Below are 12944 nucleotides of genomic sequence, written 5' to 3' on the forward strand. Positions count from 1 at the left end.
AATAAAATTTAACTTTAAATTTTGAACTAGCTGAAGGACATAGCCTTTCAGTTTTGCATGGACATGTCAGCCTAGATCGTTGTACCTAGCTTTTGAGGGTTGTTTAATGCCAATCAAAAGCCTATATGAAGCATCCTTTCCCTGAATAACCTTGTATCGATCTGATATACTACCACCTCTTATAAAGTTAAATCAAGCGACAAAGCCAACAGCAGGGTTCCACTTCCAGACGAGCTCTATGCTTTCTATGCTTGATCTGATTATAAAAACATGTAGGAACCTTCAGGAACTCCCACAGTCCCTGATGATCCTGTGATTTCAATCTCTGACACCAACGTGCAAACAGCCTTCAGGAGGGTACCCCATGAAAAACATCTGGCCAAGTACTAAAGACCCATGCTGATCAACTGGCTGGAGTGTTGACTGACATCATTAACGGTTCAGCCATCTGGGATACCGACCTGCTTCAAACAGGCTTTAATTATACTGGTGCCCAAGAAGAACCTGCTCCAATGACTGTCGCCCAGTAGCACTTACATCCACAGTGATGGTGTTTTGAGAGGCTGGTGACGAAACATAACAATTCCTGCCTGAGAAGCAATTTGACTACTGGAGCAACAGGTCCACAACAGATGTCATCTCTTTAGCTCTTCACTCAACTCTGGAACATTTGGAGAGCAAAAATGCAAATACCAGGATGCTCTTTTCGACCACAGCTCAACATTCAATACTAACATCCCCTCAAAATCTATCAGTGAATTCCAAGACCTTGCCCTCAATGCCTTCTTGTGCAATTGAATTCTCAATTTCCCTACTTGCGGACCCCAGTCAATTCAGATCGGCAACAGCATCTCTTCTACAATCTCCATCAGGACAGGTGAACCACAAGGCTGTGTGCTTAGTTCCCTGCTCTACTTGCTTTATACTTACGACTGTGTGGCTAAGCACAGCTCCCATGTCATATTCATGTTTGCTGATGACATCATTGTTGTAGGCCAAATTAAAGGTGGCGATGACCCAGCATATAGGAGGGAGATTGAAAACCTGGCTGAGTGGTGCCATAACAACTTCTTACTCAATGTCAGCAAGAACAAGGAGTTGATTATTGACTTCACGGGAGGAAACCAGAGGTCCATGAGCCAGTCCTCATCAGATTATCAGAGGTCGTGAGGGTAAGCAACTTCAGATTCCTGGGTATTATTTTGGAGGACCTGTCCTGGGCCCAGCATGTAAATGCAATTATGGAGAAGGCATGGCAGTGCTCCTAATTCCTTGATGAAGATTTAGCATGACATCGAAACACTTTGACAAACTTCTTTTGATGTGCAGGGGAGAGTATATTCACTGGGTGCACCAGCCAGTGGAGTAGTGACATCCCCACAGGACTTCAAGGCGAGTGGTCCCTGGTTCGAATCCAGCTGGCTCCTTGCACACTTTCCACCTATGTTGGGTTGATAATCAACCGAACCCCTTGGCCTCCTAAAGAAGCAGCAAGGTTGCCACCCAATGTGCCACAAGGCCTGGAAAGGAACAACATACATCACAGCTGGTATGGAAACACCAGTATCCTTGAACAGAAAACCCTGCAAAAAATAGTAGATACGCACCAATCCATCACAAGTAAAGCCCTCCCCATCACTGAGGGCAAAAAAGCCGTCATAGGAGAACAGCATCCATCATCAGGGATGCCCACCACCCAGGACATGTTCTTTTCTCACTGCCACCATCAGCAAGGAGGTAGGGGAGCCTCAAAACTCACTCCACCATGTTCAGAAACAGTTATTACCCCTCAACCATCAGGTTCTTGAACTAAAGGGGGTAACTTCACTCACCTTCACTCGGCCCATCATTGAAATGTTCCCACAGCCGTTGCACTCATTTTTATAGACTCTTCATCTCATGTTCTTAATATTTATTGCATATTTATTTATTGTTTTTAGTTTTTTTTTCAGCTCAAGTTGATAAAACCTGAGGCAAGGGCATAGCTAAGCACACTTATTTCTCAGTTGCTAAGAACTTTCAGACTAACTCCAGTGGTGTTTAGTATTATGGCTTTCTGGAGATTTACATAAAAATTGCTGTGTAGTCCTAATTGTTTAATGCTATTGTATATTGAATTTGGGATGTTACCAATTGTAGATATTACTATTGCAACAATGTATACCCTTTTCATGTTCCATAGTCTTAGAGTCTTAGAGGAGCATGGCACAGAAACAGGCCCTTTGGCTCATCTAGTCCATGCCAAAATCATTTAAACTGATCAATCAGGTGATCAGACACTATATTTTCTTAGCACATACAAATTGACTGTAATTATTTTGTGCCTTTCTCACCAACCGGTTAGTCTGCAATAGATTTGAATAGTTGTTCCACCCCTAAAACTAAATTTAACAAACTGGCCTGCAAATACTTATATTATTGCTTCCTCTTTAATTTCCTCTTTTAGTTCAGCATATCTCTGGTATTTTTGCTTATTGTTTTCTGCATGTATGTGTTTTTGGAATGGCTATTTCTATTAAGTAAGTTGTTCTTGCTTGTTTACCCTGTATTATTATATCTGGACAGTTATTATGGATTGTCCAATCTGTAATAAAGGATTGGTTGTAATATAAATTGTGGGATCCTGATTCTAAAACTGGATCAGGTTTGCATTCATAACAAGGAATGGTTTCCTTTCTGAGACTGTATTTTAAAGCAAGACTTTGGTGAATGATGTTTGCCACTTGATTGTGCCTGTGTACGTAATCAGATTGAGTTAAACTGCTGCAGGATCCTGTAATGTGTTGGATTGTTTCTAGTTTCTTTGGGCATTTTCTACATTTATCATCTTGAATTCGTTGGCCTTATGTATCTTTGATAATTTTCTTGTGTTAACCACCTGGTCCTGTGATGCCACAAGGAGCCTTTATGATTCTGGGAAGAGATCTCCAACTCTGAGCCAGGTGTTTGACACTTCCTCATCAACATCTAGTCTGCTCAGATAGTGGGGACGTCTTCCATGGAGTGTCATGCTCTTTTATTGGTTAACTTTGTCATCTGTAGTGATAATTATTATTATTTTTATCATTTCTTTTTTTTTAATTTGTGCAGTTTGTTGTCTTTTGCATAGTGTCCATCCTGTTGAGTGCAGTCTTTCACTGATTCTATTATGCTTCTTGTATTTACTGTGAATGCCAACAAGAAAATTAATCTCAGGGTTGTATATGGCAACATATATTTACTTTAATAATTAATTTACTTTGAACTTTGATAGACTCTGAGGCAAGTATCAGATCCATGTTTCGTTGTTAACAGTGAAAATGCTGGGACATAACCTGTGTACATATCATACTTCCTTGTCTACTCATACATTTATGAACATTAGATTCTGCTCTGAGTCTACAGGATATTTTCAATAGTCTTTAATGTTGTAAACGTTCCATATTTTCCCGATGACCTACTATATTATTTTTTTGCTAGGATAATTAACATCTCATATTTTGTACTTTTGATAGATTTTAGTTTTCACTTGTTATTTCAATTTCCTCTGCATTTGACATTCACAATGATCTCATTCAATACTAAGGGTTTGGATTTAATGTTCATTAAAATAGCACTGAACAAATATATTGAGCAATGCCTATCATTTAATTTAATTATAGTGCAAAATAACTACAGCTAGACATTGTTAATCTTATTACACTGTCATTAAATAACCATTAGAAATACATATTATACATTCTCCTAGTGTAAAATAAACAATTTTTAAAATTTAAGTAACAACTTTTCAAAAATGTATGCCTGCAGATATAATGATAAATCAATAATATAGAAGGATTGGTAATACGTTTCCAGACAGTAACTTCTTGACCCCTGTTTAATAAAAGAAAACAGATGGTGTTCTTGCATTATAAATAGAGCCACAGAGAATACAGGAAATTATGCAAAAACTTTTATAAATTACAAATTGTGCCTCAGCTGGCTCTCATTTCCCAGATTCAGGTTTAAGATGGGTGCCAAGGCCTTCAAAGGGTGCATGGGGCTTCTTTTACTAGAAAACAGCCAGGTCAGTGGTGCTTCACTTCTGCGGAGATACTGGTGAACCAGAGGCTGCTCTCAGTGACAAGGACATTAAAAGGAGACTTAATAGAAGTATTACAAGTTATAAGGGACTTTGAAGTAGTCAAAGGTGTGGGGGGAGGGTGTTTCCACCCTCCAAAGCTATTAAGCAAACGACAGGTTTTTTATTAACTGGTGAAAGAGCTGCTTGGGTGGGAAAATGGGGAGCTGTGTGAGGAGAACAGAGGAAAGAATATTACTGAGTAAGTTGTTTTTAATCTTGACTTCTAATGTGTGAGCGACTGTTAAGGGGGAATTCAATATTACCTTTCTGAAAGGAATTTGGATGAGTATACAAAACTTTGGGGAAAGAGAATGGGCAACGGAATAGATGAATAGTAATTTTAAAAGGGCTCACCTGGGATTATTGGGCTGAATGGCTTCCTCTTCTAGATTCCAAAATATCCAGGTGAAATTCCCCCTGTAGGTTTTCATCATAGTGTAGGTATTAGTTTGGATTTGTTCTTGCTGAGTACTTTAATGATCTATTCTGAGTAATTAGATATCCTCATTGATTATATTTTTCCAAATTATGCATTGGGGGAAACCAGGCAAAAACACCAACCAAGTTCAAAATGAGACCTAGAATTAATTAACTTCTGCACAATGCTTGTTTTTCACACTTGCACTTTCTATCAATCAGTCTATGGACTTAATTTAGTCCTCCAATTTGCAGAGTTTCCATCAACTCTGAATTGTTTTTTTTGAAGCATTTAGTTAGACAAATGAACAGACAGTGATTGGAGGGATACAAGACCATAAGCAGGCAGATGGAATTGACATTGTAATCAACATAGACATCATGAGCAGAAGGACCTGTTCCTGTGCTGTATTCCTTTATATGTTTAAGATTATTTAGTCAAAATATCTATTGAGCATTTCTAGTATCTTTTATTCCATGTTTCCAGCACCTGTGTTATGTGGCCTTTGTATCCATAGAACCATCTGATATAGAAACACAGTATTAGGCCATTCAGCCCATCAAGTCTGCTCCACCATTCCATCATGGCTGATTTATTATCCCTCTCAACCCCATTCTCCTGACTTTTCCCTGTAAACGTTAACTAACCAAGAACCTATCAATTTCCATTTTAAATGTACTCAATGACTTGGCCTGCACAGCCCTCTGTGTCAATGAATTCCACAGATTCACCACCCTCTGGCTAAAGAAATTCTTTCTCATTTGTGTTCTAAATGGATGTCCCTCTATTCTAAGGCTGTGCCCTCTAGTCCTAGACTCCCCTATGATAGGAAATATTCATTCCACATCCACTCTATCTAGGCTCTTCAATATCTGATAGCTTTCAATGAGAACTTCTCTCATTCTTCTCAACTCCAGGGAGAGCCATCAAATACTCCTCAGATGTTAAAGTTTTCATTCACTGAATCACTCTTATGAACCTTCTCTGGACCCTCTCCAATTCCAGCTCATCCTGCCTTAGATAGTGGGCCCAAAACTGCTCACAATACACCAAGTGCAGTCAAACCAATGCCTTATACAGCCTCAGCATTATATCCTTGATATTATATTCTAGTCCTCTTGAAATGAATGCTAACATTGCATTTGCCTTCTTTGCCACTGACTCAACCTGCAAGTTGACCTTTAGGGAATCCTACATACGGACTCCCAAGTCCCTTTGCACCTCCAATTTTTTAATTTTCTCCCTGTTTAGAAAATAGTCTACATCTTTATTCCTTCTACTCAAGTGCATGATTATACATTTCCCTAGACTATATTCCATCTGCCACTTGTTTGCCCATTCTCTCAATCTGTCTAAGTCCTTCTGCAGACTCCCTGCTTCCTCAACATTACCTGCCCCTTCACCTTTCTTTGTATCACCCAGAAAGTTGGCCACAAAGCCTTCAATTCCATCATCCAAATTATTGACATATCACGTGAAAAGAAACGGGTCCAACACTGACTCCTGTGGTACACCTCTAGTCACCAACAGCCATCCAGAAAAGACCCCCTTTATTCCCACTCTTTCCGTCCTGGCAGTCAGCCAGTCATCTATCCATGCTAGTGTCTTCCTTGCAATACCATGGGCTCTTATCTTGTTAAGCAGCCTCATGTGTGACACCTTGTTAAAGGCCTTCTGAAAATCCAAGTAAACAGCATCCACTGACTCTCCTGCTTCTTTATTTCCTCAAAGAATTCCAACAGATTTGTCAGACTAGATTTCCCCTGAAGGAAACCATGTTGACTTTGGACTATTTTTTCATGTACCTCCAGATACCTCAAAACCTCAGCCTCAGTAATGGACTCCAACATCTTTCCAGCCACTGAAGTTAGGTTAACTGGCCTATAATTTCCTTTCATCTGTCTTCCTCAAATGATTCTATACTCAACTTTACCACGACCTATGGACTCACTTTCAATGGCTCTTCATCTCATGTTCTCAATAATTGTTGCTTATTTATTTGTTGTTATTATTTTTTCTTTTTTTATTTGCACAGTTATTTACTGTGAATGCTGCAAGAATATGAATCTTAGAGTTGCATATGGTGACATATCTTTACTTCGATAATAAGATCACTTTGAATTTTGAACTTTAATTGGTGCATGAACATAGAATAGTACAGCACAGTACAGACCCTTTGGCCCACAACGTTGTACCGACCCTCAAACCCTGCCTCCCATAATACGCCCCACCTTTAATTCCTCCATATACCTGTCCAGTAGTCTCTTAAATTTCACTGGTATATCTGCCTCCACCACTGACTCAGGCAGTGTATTCCGCACACCAACCACTCTCTGAGTAAAAAACCCTCCTCTAATATCCCCCTTGAACTTCCCACCCCTTACCTTAAAGCCATGTCCTCTTGTATTGAGCAATGGTGCCCTGGGGAAGGGGTGCTGGCTGTCCACTCTATCTATTCCTCTTCATATCTGTATATCTCTATCATGTCTCCTCTCATCCTCCTTCTCTCCAAAGAGTAAAGCCCTAGCTCCCTTAATCTCTGATCATAATCCATACTCTCTAAACCAGGCAGCATCCTGGTAAATCTCCTCTGTACCCTTTCCAATGCTTCCACTTTCTTCCTACAGTGAAGCGACCAGAACTGGACACAGTACTCCAAGTGTAGCCTAACCAGAGTTTTATAGAGCTGCACCAATACATTGCGACTCTTAAACTCTATTCCTCGACTTATGAAAGCTAACACCTTATAAGCTTTCTTAATTACCCTACCTACCTGTGAGGCAGCTTTCAGGGATCTGTGGACATACAACTCCAGATCCCTCTGCTCCTCCACACTACCAAGTACCCTGCCAGTTACTTCGCACTCTGCCTTGGAGTTTGTCCTTCCAAAGTGTACCACCTCACACTTCTCTGGGTTAAACTCCATCTGCCACTTCTCAGCCCACTTCTGCATCCTATCAATGTCTCTCTGCAATCTTTGACAATCCTCTACACTATCTATAACACCACCAACCTTTGTATCGTCTGCAAACTTGCCAACCCACCCTTCTACCCCCACATCCAGGTCGTTAATAAAAATCACGAAAAGTAGAGGTCCCAGAAACGATCCTTGTGGGACACCACTAGTCACAACCCTCCAACCCGAAAGTACTCCCTCCACCATGACCGTCTGCCTTCTGCAGGCAAGCCAATTCTGAATCCACTTGGCCAAACTTCCCTGGATCCCATGCCTTCTGACTTTCTGAATAAGCCTACCATGTGAAACCTTGTCAAATGCCTTACTAAGATCCATATAGATCACATCCACAGCACTACCCTCATCTATGTACCTGGTCACCTCCTCAAAGAATATCAGGCTTGTTAGACACGATTTGCCCTTCACAAAGCCATGCTGACTGTCCCTGATCAGACCATGATTCTCTAAATGTCCATAGATCCTATCTCTAAGAATCTTTTCCAACAGCTTTCCCACCACAGACGTAAGGCTCACTGGTCTATAATTACCCAGACTATCCCTACTACCTTTTTTGAACAAGGGGACAACATTCACCTCCCTCCAATCCTCCGGTACGATTCCTGTAGACAACGAAGACATAAAGATCCCAGCCAGAGGCTCAGCAGTCTCTTCCCTCGCCTCGTGGAGCAGCCTGGGGAATATTCTGTCAGGACCCGGAGACTTATCCGTCCTAACACCTCCTCTCCCTTAATATCAACATGCCCTAGAACATCAACCTCACTCATATTGTCCTTATCGTCAACAAGTTCCCTCTCATTGGTGAATACCGAAGAGAAGTATTCATTGAGGACCTCGCTCACTTCCACAGCCTCCAGGCACATGTTCTCACCTTTATCTCTGATAGGTCCTACCTTCACTCTTGACATCCTTTATCATCAATTAACTTCCTAAAACAGATAATCTTGTCAGCTTCTAATTGTCTTGAAATCTTGAGTCCATATTGGTGCCATATTTCCTCAGCAGATTAATGACAACTTTTTTAAAGTAGTTAATTGACTATAAAGTGCTTTGGGATGTTCTTCAATTGTTAAAGGTATAGACCAGGGGTTTCCAACCTGGAGATGGACTCCCTTGGTTAACAGTAGGGGTCCATGGCATAATTAAGGTAGGGAACCCCTGGTCTAGACTTTATCTTTTCTTCTTCTGTGCAGGAGGGCTAAATCGAGAACAGCTATTTCATCATTTTCATCCACATGAACAAAGTGCAAAGTAAAAGGTGTCGTATTTGTACCTATGTCCTCAATACACTGCTATGGTTCTCTGTAAAGTTTTGTGTACATTTTTTTTCAATGTGGGGATAATTGGTATGATCTCATTTAAATGAGCTGCTGGTGTTTGTAATATGGTGCATTGAACTATCAGTAGTGTTGCTAAACACAATCATTCAGATAAGGAAGCAGATCTGTAATTAAAAGAATAAGGAACAAAAGAGTAAAGCAGTAGGTAGTGCCCCCTTTGAGCATTCACCTGTGTTATTACTTGCTGTGCTAAGTATAATTACATTCAAGTTCATATACTTCCTGGTAAATTTCCTACTAATTTACTATGCAACACAATGAGATTATAGGCTTTCATGTCTCGTGTAGCAATGCTGGGTCTACAATGTTGCAGGAGATGATTATTACCCTCTGATCCCATCAGCTGCAGTGAATTTAACTAGTGTCAGCGTAATTAACCAGTCATCAAACTCCGAAACCATCACCCATTTTCAGTACAACGTGCAATAAAAAAAATTGTTTCAATTGTTTAATTCATTCATTTGCGTCACTAGCACCACCTTAATACTGGAAGTCGAGATGTTTCACCGTATTGGTAAAGAAGTAGAGCCCATCTTCATGCCTAGAATAAGCATTAGAGTATCTACATCGGCTAAATGGTTGCCCCCACTGTAACCATAATTGAGCCAATAACCATAGTAGGTCAGGAATGTGCAGGTGCCAAGATCTCCAGTCTCCTGCCTCTCAAGATTCTGGTCTTGATTTCCTGTTGCTTTCAGCGTGGCCATGATTTACATGTCAAGTCAGTCCAAGTAATGCTTTTTCACTATCCTCTCATATGGCAACAAAAGTTGTTCATTCCAGTGACACCTGCTTTCCCCAATGAATCCTTAGTTTCTTCCAAAACTCCAACCCTGATCACATGTCAAATCCTTCAGTAATAAATACCTACTAATGTGACAACTTGACACTGCATTGTATGAGAATTTCAGCTGTTAAATACACCATATCATTCAGTAATGAGTTTTAGATTTAGTTTTTTTAAGCATTAGAGCACTGAAACAGGCTGTTTGGCCCATCTGGTGCATGCTGTTAACCCCTGTTGGTCCCAATTTTCCACTTTCAGCCCGTGACCCTCCAAGCCCCTGAATGTATCCAATCGCCTCTTCAATGTTGCAGTTGTATCTGCTTCGACTTTCAGAGATAGAAGATATCTTCAGAAACTGCCATTGCTCAGAAAGTTAAACCCTAGGTGAACAAGAGAAACCGTTTCCATCTCTGGTTGCACAAAAATTGTCTCTCATTGCTGCAAACCATTGTTTGTTAACAGCCAAGTGATTACAGAGGCACATCGTAGAAGGTTGTAGGCTTCCTCAAGGTGTGAATCAGGTGTCTCCATCAGGTTAGGGTGCCCTCTGTATGGTCCCAGCAGGTGCACAGATTTTATGCTCGGCCATTGCATGGTGTAATGTTATAAGGTCGCAGCATGTCCCAGAGGAAGAGCCCCAGAGCCTGAAGACCCAGTACGAGAGGAGTCAGAGGCATGAGAAGACTTATTCTCATGCCTCTGACTCCTCCCATACTGGGTCTGCAGCATCAAAGGGAAGGAAGAAGGCAGCACAGCAAGAGAGCAGGAACTGCACACAGAGAAATCCAGACCCCGTGACCCACCACAGAAATCAGTACCTCAACCAAAAGCCCACAACTCATTGAGTGTGAATGTTCACCTCTCTTTTTCCTGGTATACATCCAAAGCTTGATTATATCAAGGTAGGAATGTATTATTCACATCGTGCTGGCTTTATTTTAATTCTGTGTTGTCTATAGGCTGGAATCCATTAAATTATATTGTCCACCAGATACATCATTTCTTTTACCTTTATTCCATGCTGTTGATGTGATCATTTTCTTACTTAGAACTCTTTTTCTGCTGATCAAAAGAAGTTTCTGTTTTTTAAAAAAAAGCAACAAAAGTGTAATCAGACCCTCATGGGCAATGGAAATCATTAAAGTGTTTAAGATATCTGACTGCTAAATTAGAGTTACGGAGCACTATCGCACAGAAACAGGCCTTTCAGCCAATCTAGTCCATGCCAAGTGGTTGTTCTGCCTAGTGATATCAACCTGTACCAAGTCCATAGTGCTCCATAGCCCTCCCATCCATGTACTTATCAAAGGTTCAAAGGTACAATTTAATGTCAGAGAAATGTATACAATATACATCCTGAAATGCTTTATCTTCACAAACATCCACAAAAACAGAGGAGTGCCCCAAAGAATGAATGACAGTTAAATGTTAGAACGCCAAAGTCCCCTCCCCAGTTACCCTCTCCCGTGCGTAAGCGGCAGTAGGCAACATTCCCCCTTCCCCCCACCGGCAAAATAAAAGCATTGGCACCCACCACCGAGCACTCAAGCGTGAGCAAAGCAACAGCAAAGACACAGACTTGCAGCTACCCCAAAGACTTCGCATTTTACCCAGTATTCAACATACCACAGGTTCTCTCTCGCCCTAGTAAGGGAGAAAGAGATGTCTTCATTTCCCAGCGAGCGGGAAGACATAACAAACAACTTGCTGGTTTACGATGTTAAAAGTCTACCACATCAATTTTTTCGAGCTCTGTGCCCAAAATACTGGGCACACAGTCGCAGATGTCCCGACTCCCCACGACACACGGGTCTCCTGTCGTGACACCCAGCCTCGATCCGCCTGTCTCCAGAGCCCCGAGATCCCAGGCTTCCGAATCCGACCCAGACTCTTAGGCCGAGCCTTTGTCGTGCCGAACAACAACGGCTGGTTGTGAAACCCCGAGAGCAGGTCCTATTCCCGCAAAGAATTGTAGTCAGCGTGTAACTCCAGGTCAGGGTCTTCAAAAGAACACTGAAAGAGAAAAATAGAGATATTAAAGATGGAAATAGAGCTTTCTGAAAATGCACGCAAAGGACCCTCCTAAGCTCCACTTCTTTTATCGAAATTTCTCTTAAATGTTGCAATCAAACTTGCATCCACCACTTCTGCTAGCAGCTCATTCCACACTTGCACCACACTTTGGGTGAAGCAGTTCCCCCTCAGGTTCCTTTTAAATATTTCTCCTTTCTGTCTTAACCTATGAATTCTAGTTCTAGTCTAACCCAACCTCAGGGGCAAAGGCCTGCTTGCATTTACCCTGTCCAAATCACTCAATATTTTGTATATGACTTTCAAATTCTCCTACACTTTCAGGGAAATAATCTATTCAACCTTTATAACTCAGGCCCTCAAGTCCCGGCAACAACCTCGTAAATTTTCTATGCACTCTTTCTCAGTTACATAATGTAAAACTCACCTATGTAAGACCATGAAGCAGAAGAAAGCTAAGTGTTCTCCACTAATCATGAGATCTAATGAAGAATCTCAGTCTGAAACATCAATTCTTTATTCATTTCCATATATGCTGCCTGACCTTCTGAATTCCTCCAGCATTTTGTGCGTGGTCATCAAGATCACAATTGATCTTCCACCTTGGTCTGATCTTCCACCTCAGCACTATTTCCATAACCCTTGGTTCCCTGAACATTCGGTGTATCTGACAATCTCTCAAATACCGAGATTCTACAGCCCTCTGATTTGAAGCTCAAAAGATTCATTGCATACATCATGTTGGAGTTTCTTCTAATTTTATATCCAAATAGCCAACTCCTTATTCACAGACTCTGACTCCCTAGTTCTGGACTCTTCAACAAGATGAAACAGGCAGAATTCAACCACTCTGTCAACCCTCTTAAAATGTAAGCTTCATGTAGATAACTTGTAATTCTTCTAAGATCTAGAGAATATGGACTTTAACTGCTCTACCTCTCTTCACGTAGCAAACCAGTCATCCCTGGAAGCATTCTGATTTAAAAGTTCCTTCAACTTCTTCTGTGGCATGTAGTTAAAAAGAACAAATTTATACACAACATTCCTGACATGGTTTCAGTACAACCTTATCATTCTCTTCTATCAAAACCTATTGGAATAAAGATGTATCATTTGCCTTCCTAATTGTTCTCATAATGAAATCAAAATAAGACCATCATGAAGACCATCATGACCCCTCCTCTTTGTGATTGTTATAACATGGATGAGGAAGTAAAAGGGTAGATTAGTAAATTTGCTAATGACACAAAAATTTCAGGGTGTTGTGGATAGTCTGGAGGGTTGTCAGAAGT

The 12944-nt window shown here is 40.9% G+C and overlaps 1 long non-coding RNA gene across 1 annotated transcript; it reads right to left on the reverse strand.

The window, feature by feature from the left end:
• Positions 1 to 4456: 4456 nt before the first annotated feature.
• On the reverse strand, positions 4457 to 11406 carry LOC140212332 (uncharacterized). The gene is made up of 3 exons (XR_011889697.1): positions 11248 to 11406; positions 10631 to 10700; positions 4457 to 4519 (listed from the first exon to the last, which is right to left on the reverse strand). It is a non-coding gene; the product is annotated as an uncharacterized lncRNA (long non-coding RNA).
• Positions 11407 to 12944: the final 1538 nt, after the last annotated feature.

Source organism: Mobula birostris, chromosome 19 (assembly GCF_030028105.1).
Source record: "Mobula birostris isolate sMobBir1 chromosome 19, sMobBir1.hap1, whole genome shotgun sequence".
NCBI classification, from domain to species: Eukaryota; Metazoa; Chordata; class Chondrichthyes; order Myliobatiformes; family Myliobatidae; genus Mobula; species Mobula birostris.